At 39.3% G+C, this 8,357-nt stretch overlaps 1 pseudogene; it reads right to left on the reverse strand.

The window, feature by feature from the left end:
- Positions 1 to 6,691: 6,691 nt before the first annotated feature.
- On the reverse strand, positions 6,692 to 7,646 carry LOC144309934 (18S ribosomal RNA; annotated as a pseudogene).
- Between the last annotated feature and the right edge of the window lie 711 nt (positions 7,647 to 8,357).

Here is an 8,357-nt window from a genome sequence, read left to right on the forward strand (position 1 = left end):
TCTAGGTTATACTATTAAGGCAGATCAGGTTTCAAAATAAGATAGGGGACTATTTCAAGAACAATGGGTATAAAGCTATGGTTAGATCCGCAGATTTCAGAGCACTGGCCATAATACAGTCCCGGTCGTATGGCTATAAGGGTGGTTTGTTTAGTCGTCCTGGAATAGCGTCAGTTTTTAGACCTAGTGATGGAACAGCTCATGAATGCAAAACGTCTTCTGAAGAAATAAGTATTCGGATGGTTATTTCTATTGGGAGGACAACTCGGTTGTCTACTTCTAATAGTCGGAGTTCTCCTGGCTTTAATTCTTGTGTTGGGATTATGTAGGAGTCAAAGTTTAAGTCTTCATAATCAGTATATTCATAGCTTCAGTATCATTGGTGGCCTATTGTTTTCACGGTTAAAGAGGGGTTATTGATTTCGTCTATTATATAAAGGATTCGGAGGGAAGGTAGAGCGATTAGGATTAGGATAATGGCGGGTAGGATAGTTCATACTGTTTCTACTTCCTGTGCGTCTATTGTGCTTGTATGAGTTAATTTTGTAGTCAATATTAGGGAAATGATGTAGAGAACTAAAGAACTGATTAAGAATACAATTATTAGTGTATGGTCATGAAAATGAAGTAGCTCCTCTATAATAGGGGAGGTTGCGTCCTGTAATCCGAGTTGAAATGGGTACGCCATAGAGGTATATAGGGGTTTCACCTATAATTTAACCTTGACAAAGTTATGTAATATTTTACTAATACCTCCTGATTGAGAAAGACATAGTGGTTATGACATTGGCTTGAAACCAATTTTAGGGGGTTCGATTCCTTCCTTTCTTATTTTTGGATTACATATGTAGGTTCTTCGAACGTGTGATATGGAGGGGGACATCCATGTAGTCATTCAATATTAGTTGTAGTAAGTTCTACTATAGCCAACTTCTCGTTTGGATGCAAAGGCCTCTCAGATTATAAAAATTATAAGCATCACCGCTGTAAGCGAGATAAACGATCCTATAGAGGAGACGGTATTTCAGGTGGTATATGCATCTGGATAGTCAGAGTACCGACGAGGTATTCCGGATAAACCTAGGAAATGCTGAGGGAAGAAAGTTATATTTACTCCCACAAATATAATTGTAAAGTGAATCTTTGCTCAAGTATCGTTAAGAGTATAACCTGAGAATAAGGGGAATCAGTGGGCAAATCCTCCCATAATGGCAAAAACTGCTCCCATTGAGAGCACATAGTGAAAATGAGCTACAACATAATACGTATCATGAAGAACGATGTCTAAGGACGAATTAGCTAGGACAATGCCTGTTAGCCCGCCTACTGTGAATAAGAAAATAAACCCTAAAGCTCATAGCATAGCTGGAGATCATTTAATATTGCCTCCGTGAAGTGTTGCCAGTCAACTAAATACTTTTACTCCTGTTGGAATAGCGATAATTATAGTGGCGGATGTGAAGTATGCTCGTGTGTCTACGTCTATTCCTACAGTAAACATATGGTGAGTCATACGATAAAGCCTAAAAACCCAATAGATATTATTGCCCAACTATTCCTATATAGCCGAAAGGCTCTTTTTTCCCTGAGTAGTAAGTGACAATGTGAGAAATTATTCCGAACCCTGGCAGGATAAGAATGTAAACTTCAGGATGTCCGAAGAATCAGAATAAGTGTTGATATAGGATAGGTCTCCTCCTCCAGCGGGATCGAAAAATGTCGTATTAAGATTACGGTCTGTTAAAAGTATTGTAATTCCAGCAGCCAGTACAGGCAGGATAGTAGGAGTAGAACTGCTGTAATTAGTACTGATCATACAAATAGGGGGGTTTGATACTGGGATATGCAGGGGGTTTTATGTTGATAATAGTAGTAATGAAATTAATGCCCCTAAAATAGAAGAGACTCCGGCTAAATGTAAGGAGAAAATTGTAAGATCAACGGATGCTCCTGCATGGGCCAGATTGCCAGCCAGTGGGGGGTAAACGGTCCACCCCGTTCCTGCACTGCTTCTACCATAGAAGATGCTAATAGTAGAAGAAAAGATGGAGGAAGAAGTCAGAAGCTCATGTTATTTATTCGGGGTATGCCATGTCCGGAGCACCAATTATTAATGGCACTAGTCAGTTTCCAAAGCCCCCAATTATAATGGGCATGACTATGAAGAAGATTATTACGAAAGCATGGGCGGTTACGACGACGTTATAAATTTGATCGTCGCCTAGTAAAGTACCGGGCTGACCTAGTTCGGCTCGGATGAGGAGGCTCAAGGCAGTGCCTACTATGCCGGCTCATGCTCCAAATAGTAAGTATAAAGTACCAATTCTTTGTGATTAGTAGAGAACAGTCATCGGTTAATGAACATAGGTAAAATGGCTGATAAAAGCATTAGACTGTAAATCTAAAAATAGAGGTTTAAGTCCTCTTTTTGCCAAGCTCTGTGGTGAATTTTCATATTGAATTGCAAATTCAAAGAAGCAGCCTAGACGCCGCCGGGGCTTCTCCCGCCTTTTTTTTCTACGCGGCGGGAGAAGGTAGATTGAAGCCAGTTACTAGGGTATTTAGCTGTTAACTAAAATTTCGTGAGGTAGAAGCTCACCAATCTAGGGAGGGCTTAGCTTAATTAAAGTGTTTGATTTGCATTCAATTGATGTAAGATAGATTCTTGCAGCCCTTAGAGGTGATTTGGTCAGGGGTTAAGTGTATAGCACTTGCTTAGAGCTTTGAAGGCTCTTGGTCTGGTCTAACCTAAACTCCTAGTCCAAGACTGATAATATAGGTGTTAGCGGGAGTAGTATAGTTGAGATAATGATTAAGGGGGGTAGTAGGGTTGCCTTTTTTGTGTACTCGAATTGTCATTTTATTTTTATGTTATTTGTGGACGGGAATATGGTAAGTGCGGTGCTATATGTGAGTCGCAGGTAGAAATATAAGTTAAGTAGAGCGGTGATGGCTATTAGTGTTGGAATAATAATTATGTTATTTTTTGTTAATTCTTGAATAATTATTCATTTAGGGATGAAGCCAGATAATGGGGGTAGTCCTCCTAGGGATAATATTAAGATTAAGATTATGGAGGTGATTAGGGGAAATTTATTTCATATGTGGGATAAGGATAAGGTTGTGGTGGATGAGTTTAATATGAATAGTATGAAGGTAGATAGTGTTATTAGAATATATAAAGTTAAGTTTAGGATTATTATTGTAGGGTTGTAAATAATGATAGCGGCTATTCAGCCTATGTGGGCAATGGAGGAGTATGCTATGATTTTTCGTAGTTGAGTTTGATTTAGTCCGCCTCAGCCTCCTACTAGAACGGATGCGAGGGCTATTAGTATAAGAAGGTTGGTGTTAATTGATGGGGAGATTTGATATAGGATGGATATAGGTGCGATTTTTTGTCATGTTAGTAGGATTATTCCTGATATAAGTGTTACTCCTTGTGCTACTTCGGGAACTCAGAAGTGGAATGGAGATAGGCCTAGTTTTATTGTTAGGGCGGTGGTTATTATGATGGATGCGATGGGGTTTGAGATTTTTGAGATTACTCATTGGCCGGAGTAAAGAAGGTTAATGGTGACTCCTATTATTAGTAATATTGAGGCAGTAGCTTGTGTAAGAAAATATTTTGTAGAGGCTTCTATGGCTCGTGGATTATACTTTTTTATGAGGATAGGGATGATGGCTAGCATGTTTATTTCGAATCCAATTCAGATCAGTAATCAGTGCGAGCTTAGTATGACGATTATGGTCCCTGCCATGATAGTTGCTATAATAATAGTGAGAATAGGGGGTTTTATTAGTACGGGAAGGGTATAAACCAACATTTTCGGGGTATGGGCCCGATAGCTTAATTTAGCTGACCTTACTGTAGAATATAGTGTAAGTTTGGTAGCACGAAGATCTTTGAATTCTTAAGATTAGGTTCGAAGCCTATTATTCTAGAAATAAGAGGATTTAAACCTCTATTATTTACTCTATCAAAGTAACTCTTTTATCAGACATATTTCTTATGTTTGGGGTGGGATACTCGCGGTAATAATGGGTAAGGCAACATGTCATATGCATAGGGCTAAAGTTAGGGGTAGAAAATTTTTTCACAATAAGTGTATTAATTGATCATAGCGGAATCGAGGGTATGATGCTCGAATTCATAGGAAGCAGATAGTTAGTAAGAGGGTTTTTATAGTGAAGTTAATAGAGTAGAGTTCTGGTATAAATGGGTTGTGGAATGCACCGAAGAATAGAATTGTTGTGAGGATATTTATTATAATGATATTTGCGTACTCTGCTAGAAAGAATAGGGCAAAAGGACCCGCTGCATACTCTACGTTAAATCCAGAAACTAGTTCGGATTCTCCTTCAGTTAAGTCGAAGGGGGCTCGGTTAGTTTCTGCTAGAGTAGAAATGAATCATATCATGGCTAGGGGCCAGGCCGGAAAGATTAGTCATATATGTTCTTGGGTGATAATTAGTGTGGATAGTGTAAATGACCCGTTTATTAGGAGGACTGATAGGAGAATGATTGCTAGTGTTACTTCATATGAGATTGTTTGAGCTACTGCTCGGAGGGCTCCGATTAGAGCGTATTTGGAGTTTGAGGCTCATCCTGACCAAAGGATGGAGTATACGGCGAGACTTGATATTGCTAGTATGAATAGGACTCCTAAGTTTATATTAATGAGTGGGTAGGGCATTGGGAGAGGGATTCATATAGTTAGGGCTAGTGATAGAGCTAGAATGGGGGCTAGAATGAATATTGATATGGAGGATGTAAGTGGTCGTAGAGGTTCTTTTGTGAAGAGTTTTACTGCATCTGCGATTGGTTGAAGGAGGCCGTAGGGGCCTACGATATTAGGCCCTTTTCGAAGTTGTATGTAGCCTAAGACTTTTCGTTCAACGAGGGTGAGGAAGGCTACGGCAAGAAGGATTGGGATGATAAGAGAGATAATGTTGATAAAGAACATTTTGTTAGGGAGAGGAATTGAACCTCTGATAATAAAGGTTTAAGTTTTACGCAGTTACCGGGCTCTGCCACCCTAACAAAGCCCCTTTTCTCGGGCTTATGAGGAGATAAACTGGTTAGATTGAGTTGACTTCATCTATTAGTTTTAAGGCGCCTTTGTGAGGTAGGCCTTACATCCCTTGTCCTTTCGTACTGGGGGAGGTTATATAATAGATAGAAACCGACCTGGATTACTCCGGTCTGAACTCAGATCACGTAGGACTTTAATCGTTGAACAAACGAACCCTTAATAGCTGCTGCACCATTAGGATGTCCTGATCCAACATCGAGGTCGTAAACCCTATTGTCGATATGGACTCTTGAATAGGATTGCGCTGTTATCCCTAGGGTAACTTGTTCCGTTGATCAAAAATTATTGGATCAATAAGTGATGTTATATTTTGACTTGTGGGTCTAAATTTTAATCACTCGGGAGTTTTTTTATATTCCGAGGTCACCCCAACCTAAATTGCTAACCCACAATAATGGTGTAATGTTATGCCTTGTAGGTATTTAGTATCCATAAGTTTGGGTTAGTTAATTAAAGCTCCATAGGGTCTTCTCGTCTTATTGTGGCATTCCCGCCTCTTCACGGGAAGGTCAATTTCACTGATTGGGAATAAGAGACAGTTAAACCCTCGTGTGGCCATTCATACAAGTCCTTATTTAGAGAACAAATGATTATGCTACCTTTGCACGGTCAGGATACCGCGGCCGTTAAACAAGTGTCACTGGGCAGGCAGTGCCTCCAATACTAGAAATGCTGGAGGTGATGTTTTTGGTAAACAGGCGGGGTTTGTGTTTGCCGAGTTCCTTTTACTCCTTTTAATCTTTCCTTAAATGCATGCCTGTGTTGGGTTAACAATAGGGTAGATAAGTATTTCATTTTTGGGTTGATATTATCAGATTGTTAACTATCAGTGGTCTATCCGTTTCTGATATAAGCTTATGCGGGGAGAAAATAGTTCTTGTTACTCATACTAGCATTGTTGCTTCTATATTTAAATAGAATGGCCCAGGAGGTATAATTAGGAGTTGATGTAATATGATTGGGATTAAGTTATATTGTTTGTTGAGCTGGAACGCTTTCTCAATTGGTGGCTGCTTTTAAGCCAACTATGGTGATGTTAGTATATACTCTCTAATAAAGGTTGTATCCTGATTCTAAGAAGCTGTACCTTCTTAGACTATATTTTAAATTTACATTAAAATTTTGTTTTTTTTTAGGTAAATTTAAAGTTGAACTAAAATTCTGTTTGTGGGCAACCAGCTATCACCAGGCTCGTTAGGCTTTTCACCTCTACCCACAAATCTTCTCACTATTTTGCTACATAGATGAGTTGATCCTTTTAGATTGTTTATGGGTAGCTCGTCTGGTTTCGGGGAGCTTAGCTTAAGTTCTCTTTGTTAAGTCGTTTCTGGCTAGTTCATTATGCAAAAGGTAAAAGGGGTAATCTTTGCTGTTTAATACTGTTAAGATGTCTTTCATCATTCCCTTACGGTACTATCTCTATCGCTCCAATTAAAATTTCTATCTCCTATACTTTTATTATTTAACTAAATGTTTTACTTTATATGTCTGTGATACTTAAGTTTGGGGTTAGTTGGGCTAGCTTTTGTTCAAAGTGGTCATAAGTAATGAAATCTTCTGGGTGTAGGCCAGACGCTTTAGTTAAGCTACACTTTGATTAATCCAAGCACACCTTCCGGTATGCTTACCTTGTTACGACTTGTCTCCTCTTGTGTCTTAGTTAAGTTAATATGGTTATGGTTGTGTCTTATTACTTGAGGAGGGTGACGGGCGGTGTGTGCGTGCTTCATGGCCCTATTCAATTAAGCTCTCTATTCTTAATTTACTACTAAATCCTCCTTCAGTTTTTAATTTCATAAAAACGTTCGTGGAATGTTCTTGGGTAGAAAATGTAGCCCATTTCTTCCCACCCCATAAGTTACACCTTGACCTAACTTTTTTATGTAAAATGATTGTGCTTACTATTCTACCTTTTGAGGGTTTGCTGAAGATGGCGGTATATAGACTGAATTAGCAAAGGGTGGTGAGGTTTATCGGGGTTTATCGATTATAGAACAGGCTCCTCTAGAGGGATATAAAGCACCGCCAAGTCCTTTGAGTTTTAAGCTATTGCTAGTAGTCCTCTGGCGAATTATTTTGTTGTAAAATTATCTATGTTTAGGGCTAAGCATAGTGGGGTATCTAATCCCAGTTTGGGTCTTAGCTATCGTGTAGTCAGATTATTATAAAGTCACTTTCGTGGTCTATTTTATGGTAACTGTAGCTTTTTACGGCTTAGTTAAGTTTTAACTTTAGTGCAAAGGTATCTTAAACACGCTTTACGCCGTGGGCCTATTAGTTTGGGTTAATCGTATGACCGCGGTGGCTGGCACGAAATTTACCAACCCTTTTTAGTATGGCTTAGTCAAACTTTCGTTTATGGCTTAATTTTTATCACTGCTGTATCCCGTGGGGGTGTGGCTTAGCAAGGTGTTATGAGCTACTTAAGAGTGTGCTTGATACCTGCTCCTTTAGATCACTGCTGATTTTAAGGGCATTCTCACTGGGGCGTGGAGACTTGCATGTGTAAGTCTACTAAGAACTAATAGGAAGGCTAGGACCAAACCTTTGTGTTTATGGAGTCGTGCGACTCATCTTGGCATTTTCAGTGCCTTGCTTTATTAATTAAGCTACATTAACTTATACTGAAATTGTAGTGTGTATAATAAATAAAATACATAGTAAATATGAGAGGAAAAAAAAAGGGGATGCTATCTATAGATAGACCACGAGATCGAATGCGTGTAAGACTGTTGTGTTAAGTTAACTAGAGTAGCAATACATTTGTATACAATTTAAATAAAGCTTGTGAGTATTGTATGCACTTAGTCCTGTTTTTGGGGTTTGGCAGGACATAAATAAGTGTATAATAGATGACATGAGTTTATGGGGGGTAAGGGGGGTTTGTATAAGTTAACTTAATGTCTTGCGCGTGTACGTACGTGTACACACGTGTACGTACGTGTACACACGTGTACGTACGTGTACACACGTGTACGTACGTGTACACACGTGTACGTACGTGTACACACGTGTACGTACGTGTACACACGTGTACGTACGTGTACGTACGTGTACGTACGTGTACGTACGTGTACACACGTGTACGTACGTGTACACACGTGTACGTACGTGTACACACGTGTACGTACGTGTACGTACGTGTACACACGTGTGTCCTAGAATTATATGTCCTGAAACCATTGACTGAATAGCACCTTGATTTTATGCGTGAGTTGATAAATGATAATGAATAAGTCCAGCTACAAGTTATTTGACTGC

The sequence above is a fragment of the Canis aureus genome, unplaced genomic scaffold, assembly GCF_053574225.1.
Source record: "Canis aureus isolate CA01 unplaced genomic scaffold, VMU_Caureus_v.1.0 ptg000263l_RagTag, whole genome shotgun sequence".
NCBI classification, from domain to species: Eukaryota; Metazoa; Chordata; class Mammalia; order Carnivora; family Canidae; genus Canis; species Canis aureus.